The sequence below is a fragment of the Eumetopias jubatus genome, unplaced genomic scaffold (genome assembly GCF_037043125.1).
Source record: "Eumetopias jubatus isolate StellerSeaLion01/CBP00866 unplaced genomic scaffold, mEumJub1_p1.0 scaffold_7, whole genome shotgun sequence".
Classification (NCBI taxonomy): domain Eukaryota; kingdom Metazoa; phylum Chordata; class Mammalia; order Carnivora; family Otariidae; genus Eumetopias; species Eumetopias jubatus.
The window spans coordinates 29,419,261-29,439,481 of record NW_028274813.1 but is presented as its reverse complement, the minus strand read 5'-3'; the positions used below and the strand labels follow the sequence as shown (position 1 = coordinate 29,439,481).

General features: G+C 41.5%; 1 protein-coding gene and 1 pseudogene across 2 annotated transcripts in view; both read left to right on the top strand.

Annotated features, from left to right (window-relative positions):
* Positions 1 to 20,221, top strand: part of RGS6 (regulator of G protein signaling 6) — a 557,198-nt gene that overhangs the window by 150,174 nt on the left and 386,803 nt on the right. The window lies entirely within an intron of this gene.
* Positions 13,589 to 17,540, top strand: LOC114222827 (large ribosomal subunit protein eL34 pseudogene; annotated as a pseudogene).

The window sequence follows — 20,221 nt, the reverse complement described above, 5'->3', positions numbered from 1 at the left end:
TGCCCGTAGCAGTCCTCTCATTTCTAACTACCGACCTGGAATCAGATAATCTGAATATGAGTTCTAGGTGGAGAGCTAGGCTCCACCTGTATTAGGCTCTGTTGTAGGTGTTTGTACATCTCAGTCCATCCTCATGTCTGTGTAAAGCAGATCTCATGTGTGCCATTTAACAGTTGTGCAAATAGAGCCTCCATGATTTGATGCAACTTGCTCCTAAGTGACCATGCTGGGGCCGGCACTCGAATTTGCAGGTGAAATCCATCCTTGGTCCATTACAGAGTACCCTTCCTGGCTCTATCACTTAAAATGGAGCATTTGGCATATTAGTTTTCTCATGTGTGGAAGGGAGATGAGAAGCCTGCATTACCTATCTCCCAAGGTGATTTAAGAGTTCAAAGCTATGTGAAAACGGCTCTGTGGAAACTCTGTGGGGCTCTATAAGAATTAACAGAATAAACAGCTAAGTTTTATTAGCGACTGAAGCCAGAACCCATATTCTACCACAGTCCCTTCTCCCCTTTTACTCTTTCCCTTTGTTCTTCTAACTCCTCTCCTGGAATTCATCTCTTTCCTGCATAGTGACAATCCTTCTTTCTGCCGGGTTGAAGTTGCCCAAGAGGAAGACGGAGCTTTGACCCTAGAATGTACCCTCTTTCCCTTTTCCTGTTCCGTGTCTTCAACTCACTATGCTAGGGCTTTGCCCCCTCCACTCTGCTGAAACACTGATTATTTTACAAGCACATGTGGTATCTGTGCCCCCAGTTAGGGAAAATGCATCCGTTTCCATGAGGGGATGAGCACAAGGCAGGCTGATGTTCTTGTTCATTCAACAACTCGTGCAACCATATTTGGCCGGGGAACACTGCTTTGGCAAGGTCATCAATGCCTTCCTACTAGGAAAATCAATAGACACTTCTCATGCTTCATCTTAAGTTCTTTTTGACATTTGACATGTTTAAGAATTCCCTTCTAGAACCAACCTCCTTTCCTCAGTGAGGCTGATACTAGTGTCTCATGATTCTCTTCCTAAAGACCTGGCAGTTTCTCCCGGTCTCCTTCACAGGCTTTTCTTTCTCGAACTGCTCTAGGTTCTGTCTTGAGTCCTCCTTTTCCTACATTACCACCACAAACAAGAATTCCTTAAAAACCTTCAGTAGTGGGGCGGCTGGGTGGCTCAGTCGGTTAAGCATCTGCCTTCGGCTCAGGTCATGATCCTGGGATCCTAGGATCCAGCCTCGCTTCGGGTTCCCTGCTCAGCGGGGAGCCTGCTTCTCCCTCTCCATCTGCCCATCTCCCCATCTCCCCTGCTCACGCTCTCACTCTCTCTCAAATAAATAAATAAATGAAATCTTAAAAAAAAATACCTTCAGTAGTGGCTAGACATAAAACCTGAGTCCCTTTAGATTTATGGTGTCATCATAGTTCCCTTGTTAGCAAAGTTAAATGATTTTTATAGGCAGCTCTCCTTTCAATGATCATATCTACACATGGACCAGTGAAAACCTTCCTGGAGAAGGTTTAACGGGAAGGTAGGGCAGTTTCTATGAAGTTCTCTTTTTGGAGACTTCCAGGCTAGTGTACTAGGAATGGAGTATTAGCCAGATCCAACTTGGCCTTGCTGATGTCCATGCCCTTGAAATCTATGTAGGATTGACTCATGCCTCTGGTACCACATTCCATGAGAGTCCCCATCCTCCCCAGTATTCCTCATTTCCAAGGGCCTTTCTTCCCCTCTGTCATCTGGGCACAGACGTCCTGCTTCAGTCATTTCTACAAAGCAGACCCCTCCAAATGAGCATTTGTGAGTGCGCTAGGCTTCACTGGGGACGGGGGAGGCGGGGAGTGACATAAGCGTCCCAGTGCAATAGGAAAGAAGCATCAATAGCGGTGTCAACAGGCTCTCCAGCCACTCTGCACAAGAAGGGGACTTTCTGCTGGCTGCTTCCCAGAGACCGGCCCTCGGGCTCCCAGCCTTCTCTCCCTGGCCTGTTCTTACTCAAAGCCCGTGGGCCTTTCCCCTGCTGTATTGGCCTTCCCCTAGCCTGCACCCTCCACTGCAAGCAGAGGGGCTTAGGCCATTGCCTCCCTCAGAGGAGCCCTGGTCGCTGCTGAGATCCCATTTTCCCTTGCTCACAGGAGGAGGGCATTCAATGCACCTAGCTTTTTTTTTTTTTAAGTTTTTTTTTTTAAGATTTTATTTATTTATTTGAGAGAGAATGGGAGAGAGAGAGAGAGAGCACATGAGAGGGGGGAGGGTCAGAGGGAGAAGCAGACTCCCCGCTGAGCAGGGAGCCCGATGCGGGACTCGATCCCGGGACTCCAGGATCATGACCTGAGCCGAAGGCAGTTGCTTAACCAACCGAGCCACCCAGGCGCCCCCAATGCACCTAGCTTCTGAAAAAGGGGCCTGGTGGAGTGAGAGGCCCTTGACCAAGTCACTTCAACTCCCCAGACCCTGCTTAACTCACCCTTAAATAAAGAGGCCACAGGAGTTAAGCTTCAGGCTTCTTTGTGGGTCTACACTTCTGTGGCTTTCATCTCATCTGAGCTTGGCTTTGACAATGCAGTTCCTTTTAAATGTACTGGAATCCAGGTGTTGTGCCCATATCTGCCATGCAGTCTTTTTTATTATCTTTTCCTTTAAAGAGGATGTAAATAGTTTGGCTTCACTTGACTATGAAAATGGCCTATACAAGCAGGACAGAGACACTGCCGGGAGACACGCGGAGAGTGGGAAGTGGCCACGCCGGGTAGGAAGCTGTTTGCCCTGGGCCCCTGTTCTCAGATGGACTCACTTCCTGGGAGCAAGCCCGTGTTTGGCCGTTAACCAGGTCTTAGAAAAGGCAAGCTTAAGCTGTCTGATATTTGAGGAAAATAACAGCCGTCTAGGCAATGTATTACCTTACTCTTCTCTGCATTCTCTTCCGCAAGTCAGAGGATCAGAACCCAACACCCTGGGACTATGGGAAGGCCGTTACTAAGCAGAGTGGTTCGTTACAGCTTATGCTTCTTCTTCTTCTTCTTTTTTTTTTTTTTGAAGGATTGCTGTAAGAAAGGTCCACTTAAAGAATATTTTTGTGGTGTTTGCTTTTGCTTTTTTAAAAAATGAACTTACTTTGAAACAGTTTTAGATTTACAGAAAAATTGTGCAGGTAGTTCAGAGAGTTCTCGTAATCCTGGTGTATCCAGTTTTTCCTCTCACTAATATCTTATATTTGGATCATGAATTTGTTACAGTTAATGAACCCATATTGATATATTATTATCAACTGAAGTCTATACTTTTTTCATAGTTCCTCAGTTTTTACCTCACATCCTGTTTCTATCCCAGGATCCCACGCGGATTACCATGTTACACTTAGCGGGCATGCCTCTGTGTCTCCTTAGAGTTCTCTTATCCGTGACAGCTTCTCAAAACAAGCTTCTCTTGTTTTTTTATTTTGAAATACTCCAGGCGTTCAAAAAAGTGTCTGTGTATGTGCGCGCATGGCGCATGTGTATATACACGTATGGTTGGGTAGAGAGAGGGAGAGAACAGCCATATAACCACCATTCAGCCTCAGAAGCAGAACAGCGCAGATATGATTGAAGCCCCACGTGTATCCTTCTCGATCCCTTTCTAAAAACAAACCACCGTCTTCGATTTGGTGTATTTGTCCCATGTATACTTCAAAACAACTATATGTAATGTTCTGTTGCATATTTTAAAACCATATGAATGTTACTCTGTAAGCCTTATTCTTATTTAAAAATGATATGAATGTTACTCTGTAAGCCTTATTCTCTGTAAGCCTATTTTCATAACACTTTTTAAATCTACATTGCTCCAATTTATTTATTTTAATTTCAAAATCAGATTCTATTATATGAAACCACTCTCTTGTTGGTGGACATTTAGGTTTTCTCCTTTTGGTTGTTGCCATGGTTATTGTAGATAGTGCTGAGCAGACAGGCTTTATGTATCACCTTATGCACATGTACAAGTGTTGTACCTTGCGGTTTGGGAGAGGGGATTTCTGGGTTTCAAATTTTATCTTTGACAAAACAGTTTATTCATTTATTCAATAAATATTGATTGAAAATCTAAAATGGGTCAGAAACGGAGCCAGGCTCTGTAAGAAAACAAAGAATCCCTCCCTCCTCACAGGGTTTACAGTCTATTTGGGATGACAGACATTAAAGAAGTCACTAAAGGTATGTATGGACTACACAGATGTATTCTAAAAATATGGAACAGTAAATCGTGTTGTGTGCCACGAAAAAAGATAAAGGTGATTAGAAAGATGATGAACCTTAATATTTCTTGTATCCTAAATTACCAAAAGAATTCCCTACCAGGACAAAGCTGCTCCTTATTGAATAGATATGCGTCCTTTTATCTAATAATGGAAGCAATGTAGAGCAAAAGCTTTCTCTTTTTGCCTTAGCTACCGGGAATCTCACATCTAAATGTGGTGCCCAGGTCATCCCAGTTACTTGTACTGTATTTACATTTTGGCTTTATGAATAAAAGGCTTTCTTCTATTTTTACATGCCATGTTTTGCACACCAAAAGATGTACATTTATACCTTAGTTACTTCTAAGTATAGAGAGAGTTACTTCTAACTAAGTATAGAGAGAGTAATGGAGACAAGACAAGCTCTTGATAAGGGGCTAGTCATCCTTACTTTAGCTTTTCAGAGATGAGCAGCCTTCCTTTTCTTGGGGTTTGGGGGTTGGTGTAGGGGTCTTACTGTACTGACATGCTTATTTGATTTCAATATGAATTCTTCAGATTAATTTATTATCCATCAAGAGGCAATTTTCCCCTAAATACTTCACTTGGATGATGATTCTTTTTAATCACCACCAACACACACACAAACAGAGCTCCTTAGCAACTCTCCTTGGCTCTGCTGCTATCTTTAGGAACATTTGTCTTGCCTTAACTACTCTCCTTTTAAAGACATCTAGTTTTCTGTGACACTGTTTACTTTCATTATGCCTTAATTATGGGATTCTGATAACCGTGGAGGAGTAGAGAGACAATAAATAGGGTTTTGTGGGTGATTAAATGCTAAAGCAAAGCTGAGATGTTTGATAACCACAACAGTTGCTTCTGCAAGTATATTCCAAAGGCAGGAATATTATTGCTATTACACAACAATCAAGCCAAAAAAAAAAAAAAAAAGGCCTCCCACAAATCACTCCACTCATTCCACTGTGCCTTTGAAAGTCTAATGCTCTTTTATCTGATGTTTTTTTGATTGTCGGTCTGAGTAGTTGGCTCTTCATGGCAGGCTCTTCATAAAGGACAAGTTCTCAGTGCTGAAATGTCATTTATCTAAATGAGAGGTTGAAGTGGGCAAAGTGTACCTCATCAACCATGGGGACCATAGTAGAGTCTGAAGAAAAATTATATTTGAGCAGGTATAATTGAACTCAATCTTACTTGTTAGGTTTTAATGAATAATCTAGTACCAGCAAGCAGAAATGCATTTGGCGGCAGGTAATAAAAACAATCAATGGTGGTTTTAATAACCGGGGTATTTTTCTCACATGACAAATCTAGAGATAGGTAGTGTTTAGGCTTTGTTCAGCTGTTGAGACATTCTGTCAGAAATCCCGATTATTTTGTGTTTTCTTCCCTGCTCTTCCTAATATGTTAGCCTTCATCCTTACGCTTATTGCCTCGTGGTTGCAAAATGGCTGCTGCTGTGACTCCTGGCATCATATCCACGTTTTAAAGATTGATTTGTTTATTAGAGAGAGGGAGAGAGAGGGCACGAGCAGGGGAAGCGGCAGAGGGAGAGGGAGAGTGAGAATCTCCAGCAGACTTTCCATTGAGCATGGAGCGTGATGCAGGGCTTGATCACATGACCCTGAGATCATGACCGGAGCCGAAATCAAGGGTCAGATCTTAACCGACTGAGCCACCCAGGTGCCCCGCATCATGTCTGTACTTCAGAAGGGAGATGTGAAGTGGTGGTGCTGGCCATAGCTCTCTCCTTTTATCGGGATAGCAGAAGTTTCATCAGAACTCCCCCACAGTCTTGCTCTTAATTCTAAATGGCTATAATAAAGTTTCAAGGATAGCTCTTTATTTAGCCGACCAATAAGGTTTCAAACAAAGTGGAGGGCACTAACAAGGAACACACAGGGGATGGGTGCTGAGGGGGCAACTAATTGCCAACCACCAGCCTATCATATAGGGCACACAAGAGTTTCGCTACTAAGCATCAAATGTAAAAACAAAGGCCATCACCATGGAAATGGAAAACTGTTACATTTCTAATGTCATGCCCATTTCATAGTTAAAATGGAGAGATAGCAAGTGCTGGTACACTGCCCATATCAATGTATTTGATTGTTGACTTTGATACATGAAGGATGTTGGTAGAGACTAACCTTGCTCTGTTTCTGAAGATTTTGCTTTTGCTTTTCTAGGCTAAAAAGTAAACTTTGAAGATGATTAAGAAAAATACATAGACGTATGAAATGAGGCTTGTTAATTCTGCATCTCTTCCCGGAAAGTGTATACTCTTATGTCTTGATTATCCTCAGGCGATCACTAGGGAAAGGGGGTGAGGGATAATAAATAACTACATTTAAATTTAAACAGCTCAATTGGGCCACAAATTTCAATCTCATTTACCATGTTGCCACAGGTAGAAAAGTCTGGTTTAATTTCAGGTTTTCCTTTCACTTCTGTTGATATCTGTCTTCTGGTTCTATCTTGCTGTTGTAGGTGTTGGCTGCACTCAGCTCGGTTGTCCTTGCTGGGGCGGGGGGGGGTGGGGGTCTCATGTCCTTGCTCTCAAATGGCAACTGGGGCTGGAGTCATCTGAACACTCACTGAGCTGAACATGTCCAAGATGGCTCATCACGTGGCTGGCCGTTGATCTCAGCTTGGCTTCTGGCATGGTCTCTCCATGTGGCATGGGCTTCTCCTAGTCTGGTGGTTGGGTTCTGAAGCTGGAAGTCCCAGGAGATCAAGGCAGATACTGCAAGGCTTCTTCTGACTTAGCCTTAGAAGTACAGCAGTATTAACCTTCCATTGGTTATGCAGGATAGCCCAGACAAGGTGAGGCAGGAGGCATGGTCCCCTGGGGACCATCTTTGGAACAAGCTACCACAGTCTCCTTCCTTTCCTCCCCTTGGGGATTCAAGGGCCATCGTAAGCCAGTCAGAAGGAGAAGAAAAGGGTGAAAATACTGCTCCACGTAGCAGCTAATGGAGCCAGGATGCTAAAACTTACTCCTCTAGTACCCTTAGGGTATCCTTTTCATGGCATTTTGAAACATGACAATGGTGGTCCTAGGTTTCTGAGCAAAAATAAGTACTAACTTAAAAAAAATTCTTTTTAACAGAGTTGTAAATAAAACACAAAACATACAACAACCCTAAGCTCAAATCAAAACCAACCCTGAGCTTTGCTGTGCAATTTCTATTCTTGATGTGTGACCCTCTCCTCATGTATTAGAGGCCAAGCAGAGAATACTCTATCCCCAGATCAGTAAGATCAGAGTCGATTTTACTGACAGCACTGTCTTTGTGTCCAGACTGCGCAGACACAGTTAACCACATCTGGCACCGTAAGACATTCTCTTTACGTCTTTGGTGGTTTTTCATCTTTGCTGCCTTTTCATGTGAATGAACAGCATACTAGAGCAAGTTTTAAGAATCTTTAAGGATCTTCAGAGATTCCTGTCTTGCTGAGACACAGGAAGGCCATAATTAGCAAACAGACGAAGAATGAAGAGGTGGAAAAGAGGGAGGGTATCTTTGCTGCTATAAACTACTAGCTTTCACCATTCTCCGCCTTGGCCTGTGTTGCTGCTGCTACCTGGAACACCCCTCCTCCCCCTTGTCTGCCTGGCTGACTCCTACTCACCCCCAGATGCAGCCCAGCTGGTGGCTTCTGCATGAAGGCACCTCCACCCCCTGGACACAGCACTCCATAGCCACGATCCCCGGGCCTGCCACCCTGTCTCTCTGTATAGTCCACTCCCTCACTGGACTGTGGCTTCTTAAGGGAAGGGGCCACCTTGTGGCCCGGTGCCACCAGCCAAGCAACGCATCGTGTTCAGAGGCTCAGAAATGTGTGAGTTTATAGTCAGCTACACCAACATACGGGTTTTTTAATGGTAATTGGCAGCAGCTGTGGTAAGGGTGGCTTATACCTTTCCCTGACCAAAATAAAACAAAACAAACATTAAAACCAACTGGACCATATAGACTTCTCCGACGTTAGTAACCTGAGAGAGTTGTGCTGCCGCTCATTTCACCGCTTACCTGGCTGTCTTCTCCAGAGGCTCCCCTATCCTCATGGTCGGGTGGTCTGGTTCAGGACCCCTGTCCCAAATCCCTCTGGTGCCTCAAACGGGCACCACACAATTGGACAGTTATATACGACGTAATGCTGGCTGTCACTTTACCTGCATGTGTCTGGCCGGAATCTTCCTGTTCCTTACTTCTTCTCTGTCACCTGAAGATGGTTAAGTCGTTTGTATATGCAGCAGGCCCTCGCTGGAGTTGCTGCTCACCGCCTAGCAGCGGTGCAGTGTGCGGGTATTCGCGAAGCACCAACGCTCTTCACACCTCCATGGGGTAGGAACGTAGTGGGAATTGGTTCTTGGGAAGGTATGGGGCTGGGGGACACTGGTTGAGGGACATGGTTTTTCTCCAAGCTTAAAGAGGACACGCTGTCAGAGTTCAGGCCAAAGTTGTCTCACAGATATATTTTGATTGACCTGTGCAGAGTTTTTAGAAACAGTTGAGATAGTTTGCAACATTTAATGGTCCAGAAACTACATAAGAATACAGAGTTTTAGCTTATCTTAAGAATTTGGAAGATTTGGTATAATTGGGCCTCAATTCCCCATTAGCACTAATTGCTTTGGACTAACTGGTGACTGTTCTGTTCAGACAGAAGATGAGCTTCCCTTCCCTTGTCCCCTATAAAATCGCACCCCCACACTCTCCTTTCATTTGTGTTACCTTCTTGCTTCTTAGGTAAATTGTTCTAGAAAATGCCTCTTTTCTGTGCCGTTGGACTTCTAAATGCGTAGAGCCCTAGTACACACAGGGCTGCCAAAGAAAAACCTTATATTCAAGCAGTTCATATGTGGACTTCTTTCTCATTGTACGCACTTGAGAAGATATAGGACCTCTGTGCATCCCTCAGAATCACGTGTTTTTTCATCTGTTGGCTTATTTGCCAATGTTCATAACCACTCCCTGTTTATTGAGCACTTCATATATACTAGCAACTGCTCTGAGCATGTATTGGCTCATGAATCCCACAACACCCCTGCCTGTGAGATCCCTGCCGTTATTACCCCCATCTTACAGATCTTCCTTCTGTCCTCACGTTTTTCGGATGAGAAGCTGAGAGCTTAAGGACCAGGTTCACGCAGTGAGGAGGTGGTCTCGCCAGGCTCTGAACTCAGGCCTGGGCGAAGGCAGTTATACACCTTTAAGGATGATTTCTGGGACAGTAATATCATTTTCTTTACGTGACTGCTTTGTGGACATTTAAATGAGCTCTCAGATATAGATACCTAGTTTTGGGGAAGGATGTTCCTGTTGCTTATCCGCCGGGCTAGTTCATGACACCAAAAGAAGAACATATAGATGACTCCGCTGTTCTGTTCTGAAGAAAGTTCCACTGGTGGTGGGGGCGAGGGGAGGTCCTGCTAAAGGATTCAGTATAATTGGCTCTCAGAAGCCACTATCTTTTTTTTTTTTTTTTGCATGAATATAAAGGAGGATTTTGTGGTGAAGTATGTGTAGAGTAGCAGATTTAGTTATATCTTTAGTCCTGAACATGTCCTTGAATTTTGTCTCTGCACCCACCTACTTGTAGTGCAGAGTCCCCAAATGCTCACAACCCTAATTCTTTTTTTTTAATTTTTTTATTGTTATGTTAATCACCATACATTACATCATTAGTTTTGGATGTCGTGTTCCATGATTCATTGTCTGTGCATAACACCCAGTGCTCCATGCAGAACGTGCCCTCTTTAATACCCATCACCAGGCTAACCCATCCCCCCTACCCCCCTCCCCTCTAGAACCCTCCGTTTGTTTCTCAGAGTCCATCGTCTCTAATGGTTCGTCTCCTCCTCCGATTTCCCCCGCTTCATTCTTCCCCTCCTGCTATCACCTTCTTCTTTTTTTCTTAACATATATTGCATTATTTGTTTCAGAGGTACAGATCTGTGATCCAACAGTCTTGCACGATTCACAGCACTCACCATAGCACATACCCTCCCCAGTGTCCATCACCCAGGCACCCCATCCCTCCCACCCCCCACCACTCCAGCAACCCTCAGTTGGTTTCCTGAGATGAAGAATTCCTCATAGCAGTGAGGTCAGATGATACCTGTCTTTCTCTGACTGACTTACTTCGCTCAGCGTGACACCCTCCAGTCCCATCCACGCCGCTCACGACCCTAGTTCTTGATTGTTCTTCCCTTGCTCCTTTCTCTTGTCCTCCTCCCCCCCTTCATTTCTCTTTCCCCTCCCTTTTGTATCCCTATCGAGATCTTTGAGTGCAAATGCTACAGAGAAAAATGGGGTAGTTTCTTCTCTCAGAAGATTAAGTTTAGTGGAGGTAGGTAGACATATAAAAATAAAACCGCTTTTTGAAAACTTCACATTACAGTGCACATCAGTGTTCATCAATCATTTGCTCAAATAGACACATAGAACAAATGATTCCTAATGAGAGCAGAACTGTAATGAAATGGGTCCTCTTGTACATTATTAGTATTAAAAAATATTTTAGCATTAAGGAAGTAATACGAGTTTTACATTATCTAATGTATAAATCAAACTGTTGTGATCTTCAAATATGTTTGCACTTAAAGCACATTAGTCCGTCGAGTTATAGGCATATTTTAATATCCCATCCATGAGAAAGTTCCCTGAGGAGAAAAGGGGACCCCCCAAGGAACACATGAGGGATGACTTTTTCAGGGAGTCCTGGACCAAGGCAAGACGTTCAGGGTGTCCGTGGACAATCAGTGTTCCTACAGGATGGATTGTCCACAGGTGGTGCTGCAGACAGCAGGGAGACAGACAGTGGGAAGACTGAGTGAGGAGGGGCGTAAGCAAGAGCAGACAGAATGAGTTGCTTGGAAGATGGCTGAGATGTAAATAGGTACTTATGCGCAAGAAACATCTATATTTTTGTCAAAAACAATCTGACAGTATATCTCTAAAGCCATCCCAGTGCCCATTTCTTTTGAGCCAGTAATGCAATTTCCGGGAATCTCATTTTAGGAAATATTTCAGAATATGGAAAAATCCATATGCATGGAAATTATTCGTTTTAGTTCTATTTATAATAGCCAAAAATGGGGATGCTCTGCATGTCCCTCAGGAGAGGCACGCTTAAGTAAATTAAAAACATTTCCTTGGTGGAATGTTACACAGCAATTCAATGACGATCTTTGAAGACTGTGAAGTAATTTGAAAAATGCTCAGATAATTGAAAAATACAGCAACCATTGCACACTTGAAACTATGTATTTATTATGTGAACCAAAACCATGTAAACATGCCTGGGGGGCAGAAAGATGGGCAGGAAATACAGCTGAATATTTATGGTGTGTTGGATGTGAGAGTATGGATGCAAAATGATGGTTATTATACTCTGGCTGCTTATATGATGGATTTGTAATCTCCTTAACTATGAAAATGACATAAATTTAAACATTTAACAATAGCGCTGTGGTTAAGTACATGATAGATGCAGACACGGGAGCCTCAGCGTGTTATGTGAGCAGAGTTAATGGACATTTTTTCTGGAAGATAATGTGATAGTTGAGTCAGTGAGGTGTATGGCTTGAACCAAGGGCCCAGGAGATGAACACAAAAGGGCTGCAGAGGTGGGCAAGGGACAGACAGTGACAGTCCCGCTGAGTTGGCATTGTGGGCTTTGACGCGGTTATTTGTATCCTGCACATCTGAACCCCATCCTGTCACAGCTGGTGTGCCAAGGGAAATACTGATTTTTTTTTTCTTTCTTTGGAGGCCCTTTCTTTCAGTTGATTAAGGTTTGGTAGGTTTGGGGTTGCTCTCCTTGGGAGCTGCTGATCCCTAGAGAAAGGCTGGGCCAGATGTATTAAGACAGCTCTGCCATTGGTCTGGTGAGGACCCTCCCCTCTTCCCTTTGACTCTGGCTAGGATTAATTGTCATTGGACTCATTACCCTTTCTGGAAGTGATGGCAGCGATAATCATTGTAGCAGTCCCAGATACCTCTGTTGAGCACTTAGAGTGTCAGATGTTAGCGTAAGCACTCCCAAGCTTGAAGAGGAAACATTTATTACTCTCCCCATTTTATAGATGAATGCACGGAGGCTTAGAGAGGTTAAATAATTTACTCAAGATTATACAACCAAGTCGGTGGCAGAAACACCATTAACTTTTAAAAACTTGTTTATTATTTAAAAAATAATTTCATTGGCTGAAAGCTGGCCATCTAGTGTCAGTCCCTCAATCACTATTTTCTCCTCCTGAAAGTTTACTTGTTCATGAAGTCACGAAGTTGAGGAAGCCCTCAGCCAAAATCTCAGTGGGGATTTGACAATGGAACAGAATAGTTAAAATTGGAAATGTTCTAGAAAATCCAGACTACAAGATTGCCATTAAGTTTCAGAAGAAGAACCAAAGGTTTGGCTTGCTGCTCAGAGTTGCACGCTATGTACAAAATATCTTTAGAATTTGAGAGTGCCATTATTTAAGACCCAGAAAATCACCCATTTTTAGCACCTGTACGGTCTCACTTGTGTCTCCGTAAATGAGGCCCCTCACAGCGGCATGCCAGCTGTCCTAGCACTGTCCTTGACCTCTAGGAATCATCTTTAAACACATCTCCAAACTGCAGTATGAGGTCATGTGAGTGTCAAATGGTGGCATGCGCTGTGTTTAAGTAGGACTTGGGAAGAAAAGCAAAAACCTTAACACTTTGACATGATTTTTAAACTAATGGTTTTCCTGTCTTATTTATGCAACTAAATACGTTTTGTGCCATTTTAGTCAAGTTCTTAAAAACACAGGAGGAAAGCAACACCTTTTCATGGTATCTCCCTTTTCCCCAGCAGCAGCCGTCATCAAGCTAACTTTCAGCTCCTTTTTGCTTTCTTGAATTTATATATTTCTGTATATACAACAATTTAGGGAAAGACATAATAGTAGAAAACAACTTTTCCCTTAAGTAAAAACTTACAGAAGATCATAATTACACTATGCCCTTCAAGGAAAGAACATCAAATTGTGCATTTTTTTCTTAGATTGAATGAATAGGCCTGGGTGTATTTACATAGCAGACACAGGGTTCTTTTTTTTAAAGATTTTATTTATTTATTTGACAGAGAGACACAGCGAGAGTGGGAACACAAGCAGGGGGAGTAGGAGAAGGAGAAGCAGGCTTCCCGCCGAGCAGGGAGCCCGATGCGGGGCTCGATCCCAGGACCCTGAGATCATGACCCGAGCCGAAGGCAGACGCTTAACGACTGAGCCACCCAGGCACCCCAGACACAGGGTTCTTAAGAATGTGCTAGAAGCATGCAAGACCACTTGAAGCCTAGACTCAGAAATGGTACATCATCTCTTCCACCACCTTCCACTGGTCAAAGTAAGTCATTAAGACCAGTCAGTTCAAAAGTGTAGAAACAGATTCTATGAATGAAAGAGTAGGGCCTTTTTCATAATCAACCAAAGAAATGACTTTGCCATAGATTATTAATAGAGATAAATGAGTTAATGTAAGTATAGTGCTCAGAAGAGTGCTATTTTGTAGTAATTGCTATTTTGTTGTTTTTGTCATTGTTATTATTTCTAGATGTTTCTCCAGGAGCTTCTTGAATGTCCTTTAATCTTACTTTTGTTTAGTTTTTTAAAATGATGTGGGAGGAACAGCATTGACTTTGTGGGCCCTGAAAATGCTATTTATGGGCTGATGTCCTCTGCCATCCAAAACAAAGGTATGTGAGGTGGGAGAGATGTTTCTTTGGCCTCTCAGAGTCAGAGGCTGCTCTAGATGGTGCTGTTGGGGATTCCCAGGTATCCTGTGTTTTCATGCTTTTTCCTTCTGTCAAAATTAATGCCCATACTTTATTTTTACTGTTGCAGTGTTTACTAAATATGAGAGATATTTCCCTTTAAAGGAAAGCAGTCTTGTGAATATAGGTGTGGTATTCCATTTTTATTTTAATGTTACTTAACTATGTGCAAACATAAAGCCATATATAAACTACTAATATGCTTGCTTATAACCTTTATGCATCTATAAAGCAAAAAATTGAAAATCAAATTTTAACAGAACAGACTTAAAAATTAAAGACAAGAAAAAATTCAGAATTTCAAACTAACAGCATTAACCTAACATGACAGATGATGTTATTTTTACTGAAATGACATCCTGACTCAAAACTACCATGGCCTTTGACGCCTTCATTTTCCCACAGTTTTCTCTGTTAACGATGACTATAAACCCTTCTATTTCACAGTGCGCTGTGACATTATTCATGCTTTGTTTGGTATGAAAGCACTGTTTAGACATCATTTCCACCTCTGTCCACTTCTCTGTGGCCTACAGTAATTAGCGTGGCACTATGTGGTGTCGACTTGATTATAAACACAAATATGAACACTGACGCCCCTGGCACTGCTGGATTATAGGTGGTTATATAACTCAGTGCCTTTTAAATTTTAATGTGCAGATGAATCACCTGAGGATCTTGGTAAAATGCAGACTGGGGTGGGGCCCAAGATTCTGCATTTCCAACACATTTTCAGGTTTATGCTCATGCTGTTGGCCCAGGAACCACTCTGAGTACGAGAATCTGATTATGCTTCTAGGAATATTTTTTAGATTATTATTTAAACAAAATACATAAACATTTGTCAGTAGAAAATTCACATGTCCATGGATATGTTCGTGGTCCCCAGCCGAAGAATAACTGTACTACCCAAAGGCAGCTAGGTTACTAGAGTGTTATGTGGGCCCTGCAGGAATCAGATCCTGACACTAGGTATGAAGCTGAATGCACTGAATGTCAGGCATCAGCCAGTAATACACAAGGAATGAGGATTGTATGAAGCCCTCTCTGGATATTCCAGATATGACTCATAGATGACTCTTCTATCAGTGAGACAGGCCAGCTGTGGTTTTGCCTCTAATAAATCAAATCTCTCTTTTTACCCAAGCAAAAACTTTTTGTACCTTAGATCACCACTCACCTTTTTCCTGATCTTAGAGTTAAAAACGTCGTAGAGCTTCCTTTTTCAATTTTAAATGTCTTGAGGGCAAGGATTATGTTCTGTTCATTTTTGTACTTTCATGCAGCGGCATATAAACAGTTGTAGAATTGAATTTATTAGCTAGATAAATCTTGTGAGTGCCCTTTCCTGTTTGCATAACTATGGCTTGATTTTCTTAAAATTCTAGGAATTTTGCTCTCTTTTATATTTCAGATCACTTACTACTTTATTTACTACTTCTGCTTTTCTTTTTTCTTTCTAGGAAATATTCCCCAAACTTAAATGACTGAAGCTCAGTCTCTGCTATTTGAACTCATGACCAATTATTTTTTTTGATTCATGGCTCTGGAGTGCATTTTGCTTTTTATTTTGGTCTGAGGGTAAATGTTGAGAAGATAAGAAATAGCTTGTAGATATTTAATTGATAATTTGTGTGATCAGGATTGATCTTTTTTAAGTAGTCCCACGGCAGTCTTCTGGAGAGAAGTCTGTAAGAGGCAGTGGAGTGGATTTGCCTTTAATAAGAAAGCTCAAGATTGTAGAGAGATACTGAGGTGTTGGCTTTGTGCATAAAATATCTTTCCTACATTGAAAAAACAAAACAGTGCCCATCCTTAACAATAAATCTCTGAAACAAATAATACATTATATGTTTAAAAAAAAAAGGAAGAAGATAGCAGGAGGGGAAGAATGAAGGGGGGAAATCGGAGCGGGAGATGAACCATGACAGACGATGGACTCTGAGAAACAAACTGAGGGTTCTAGAGGGGAGGGGGGTGGGGGGATGGGCTAGCCCAGTGATGGGTATTAAGGAGGGCACGTTCTGCATGGAGCACTGGGTGTTATATGCAAACAATGAATCATGGAACACTACGTCAAAAACCAATGATGTAATGTATGGTGACTAACATGACATCATAATAAAAATAAATAAATAAAATAAACCATTATAAGTTATCTTTGACCTGGGTTCCAAGTACATTCCAGTGTCTTTTTGGATTGGGAAACTCTCAGATAATGACTGGGAGAGAAAGATCCAGAGGTTACAGAGGGATATCTGGCAAATGTATGAATACGTTGGATAGCACATCATTGAGTAAAGAGGGACCAGGTATATAACATATAAGTGGTAAGGCAATCTTCCCATGGTTTGATATGATTTTTTTTCCCTAGTTCTGTTTGTCAGTCTGCCTATCTTTCCACCCACCCACTGAGCCCACCTGCCCCTCCATCTGTCCATCCACCCATCTATCCATCCATCCATCCATCCATCCATCCATCCATCCATTTAACATTTTTATTGAAAAATAAGACACAGACTCAAAAAAAAAAAAAAAAAAACAGACAAATTAAGGATAGCTTACTGCAAAGATTCCTGAGGTGTGGTCCCCAGATTAGCAGCACCAGCATTGTCTTAGAACTTGCTAGAAATACACGTTTGAGCTTCTGTGTAGACTTTTAAATCATAAACTGTGGAGGTGGGGACTCTGTTTTAACAGACCCTTCAAAGGATTCCCAGGCATGCTGGAGTTTAAGAACCTCTAGCTTAGTGAACTATGGTAAGGTGGACATTTTTGTAACTACCACCCAGGTCAAGAACTAGAACTTTGCCAGTCAAGTCAGAAACCCCACCTATGTCCCTCTTCCCAACCACAGCTCCTTCCTCCTTCTGAAGAATCCACTATCTTGAGTTTCACAGTAATTGCTTCCTTGTCTCTTTATAGTTTTATTACTGAATCATACATCCCCAGATACTATAGTTTAGTCTTTCCTGTTTGTGGTAACTTTTTGTCTCTCTATCTATTGCCCCCTCCCCAGTGTTGCTTTCTTTTTCATGCAATGTACCTGTTAAAGAACCTGGATGTTTCTCTTCCGGGGACGGCATCCATAGACATTCAGAATTGTCCAGGATTTGACCTACCATCGTAGGCTGTCCTATAATACAGCCTCTAACAAAACTAGGCTGTCCCGAATCCCTGGTAATAGAATCGTTTACCTTTATACCAAGAAGGTTGGGAAAGCACCAAAATCTGCATGTGGCGTGTGCCCAGGCTGACTTCGAGGAGTTCGTGCTGAGACCTAAAGTCCTTATGAGGTTGTCCAAAACGAGAAAACATGTCAGCAGGGCCTATGGTGGTTCCATGTGTGCTAAGCGTGTTCGTGACAGGATCACGTGTGCTTTCCTTATCGAGGAGCAGAAAATTGTTGTGAAAGTGTTGAAGGCCCAAGCACAGAGTCAGAAAGCTAAATAAAAAAATGAAGCTTTTTTGAGTAAAAAAAAAAAACAAAAACCTAGATGTTTGACTTGTTGAACTCCCCAGAGTGCAGATTTTGTGATTGCACCCTCATGGTGCCGTTCCATGTGATCCTCTACAGTTCCTGCCTATTGGCAGCTGGATATGGGGGCTTTATCAAACCCAGGCTTGATCCTTTTGCCAAGACTATAGGTGGTATTGGGTTCTTTCATCAGGAGGCATAGGATCTCTAGTTTTACGGGTTTTTTTATGTTATCAAGCATAGTTGTTCAATACCTGGATCTGTTGGGAGGCGTATATTGGCAATATTCTGTCATTTCATTTTCACTTTTACTTATTAGCTGGAATAGTTTTTGTAGAATAAAGGTTTATCAGTATATGGCTCCCCAGTGATAGAGTCATACATGAAAAGCAGATCAAATGCTCAGCTTTCCTTTTATTTACCTAGTTTTCAAGATGGTGAATTGTTTCCCTGTCATGTTCAGAAAATGACCAATTTTTTTTTTTTAAATGTCCTTATGAGCTACTAGATTTAAACATACTGGCAGGCTATCAAATACTGGCAAACCTTACCCTTCTTAAAGCTCAAACTGTCCTATCCTTTGGCCAATGGGAGCTTCTTTGGCTTGCCTCTTGATTCCTCTTGGTCTGACTCCAGTTCTCTGACTTCTTCCTTCTTTGTTCCATGCTCATCTGGTACATTGCTTACCCTCGACCAGTAATCAGCCATTTCTCCATGAAACCTCCCTTTTAATGGGAAAATGATAAATAAAACCATAAACTAGGCACTCATGGCTACTGGCTTTGTTTTTTTCCCTGCATCTTTTCCGTTGATGGAGCTAGGAAATATTTTTATCTACATGTCTTTTTCTACCTACATATAGATATAGTGGCTTTATATATATTATAATCAAATATGTATTTAAATATAAATAAAGTTAAAATACTTCACAAATTTATCCTAATGTTTACAATTTAGGACTACAGAGTTTTTCTTCTCTATGGCATCTATATCTCCTTTCTTCCTAAGGAATCTACTAGAGAATGAGTTTCAGACAACCAAGAGACTAGAGAACCACTGACATAGAGATGGTGGTAAGCATTAAATATATAAAACTAAGAGTTCACATTAAGTGAGGGGTAAATGAGAGAAAGTATAGCATGTAAATAACTATTATCTGATAACACAGATTTGGTGTAACCATAAAGTTACACCAGGGAAAATTGAACTAACATGCACACAAAAAATTTTAAAGTCTTTTTAGTGATCACAATTGGTGGTGGTAGTAAGAATAGTGTGAGTATAATGTGGAATAAAGCAAATGAGTAATTATGAAATATTCGAATCTAGTATCCTCTGTGCCGTTGAGAACCAAGATTCTTAAGGTGGAAGAAAGGAAATATAGATATCCAGTTTTAATGGACATGAAATGCTTGGCTTTTATTTTCTTTCCTTGAGTACCTAGATGTGTTCCTCAGTTGTCTTCCGGCATAAAACATTGCTGTACATTCTGATAATCCGGTATTCTTTCTCTTGTAAGTTACATTCTCTTTTTGCCTAGAACCCCAGAGGTTGTTTTCTGGGGGGGAGTTTTGGTGTTTTTTCCTTTCTTGGAAGTCTTGAAATTTTGGTAGTGTATGTCTGGTGTTGGTAGTTCTGGGTCATTATTCTCACATGTATAGTTTCTTTTTTAACTACATGTTAACCTGCAGTTTCTAAATTTTTGTATTTTAGGAAAGTTTCCTTTATCAAAGTATTTTTTCTTTGTATCCATTATGTTCCCTTGTTCTAGGTTTTCTTTCCCCTTTCAGAGTCTCCTGTTATTTTATTATGTTGCATCTTACTTGCTTGTCTTCAAAAATTTATCATTTTTCCTTGTAACATTTTCTTCATTACCTCAAGGTATTATTATCATTTTAATTCATTCTTAAGTTCCTTCTAGTTAAGAGTTTATTTCTAAACTTTCAAATTCCCTCTAGTTCTGTCACCTCATTTCTGAATTTCTTTTAGTTCTTCTTCATTCTTGTTTCTTTATGTCTAGTATATTTTTTCTGCGTCTTTTGGCACATTTAGAAATTGTATATTATAGTTGTGATCTGATTTTTGAGGCTGTTTTCCTTGGTGTGCTTTTTATTATCTGTGGAGATGTTGTTTTATTCCCTTTTCTCTTGTTCTTATAGTAATATTGGGTAGAATTTGATCTCAGTGCTTTTCTGTTGCTCATTTTCCTGACATTTTACCAAGAGACTTGGTTCAGATAGTTTTTTTCTAACTTCACAGAACTCCCTCTTCTATTCATGTAGTGTTAAAAAACAAACAAAACTTACTGCCTGAAATTTCCTACTATTCTCTTCCTTCCCCACTGTTACCTAGATCTTCTGCTTTTTCATCTTTGTTATTCTTGTTTTGCTCAATTTTGATTTTTCTCTCAGGAGATTCTCTCCAGCGTGAGGCTCTGTCCTGGGAGCAGGAGTTGGCTAGTCATGTAGCTGTTGGTGGTTTATCCTTACCTGACTGAATTTTGCTGTTTGAGGCGGGAAGGGTATCTTATCACCTAGTTTTGTTGTAAATATTATTTATGTATTTTTTATTTTTCTATTTAATTACATATGTTTATATGTGGGGATTCCAGGAGACCCCCCGAAACTATGAAGTTACCACCACCTTGCAATGGACAGATACTTTGTTCAGCGCTTTAAGACTGTGCTGC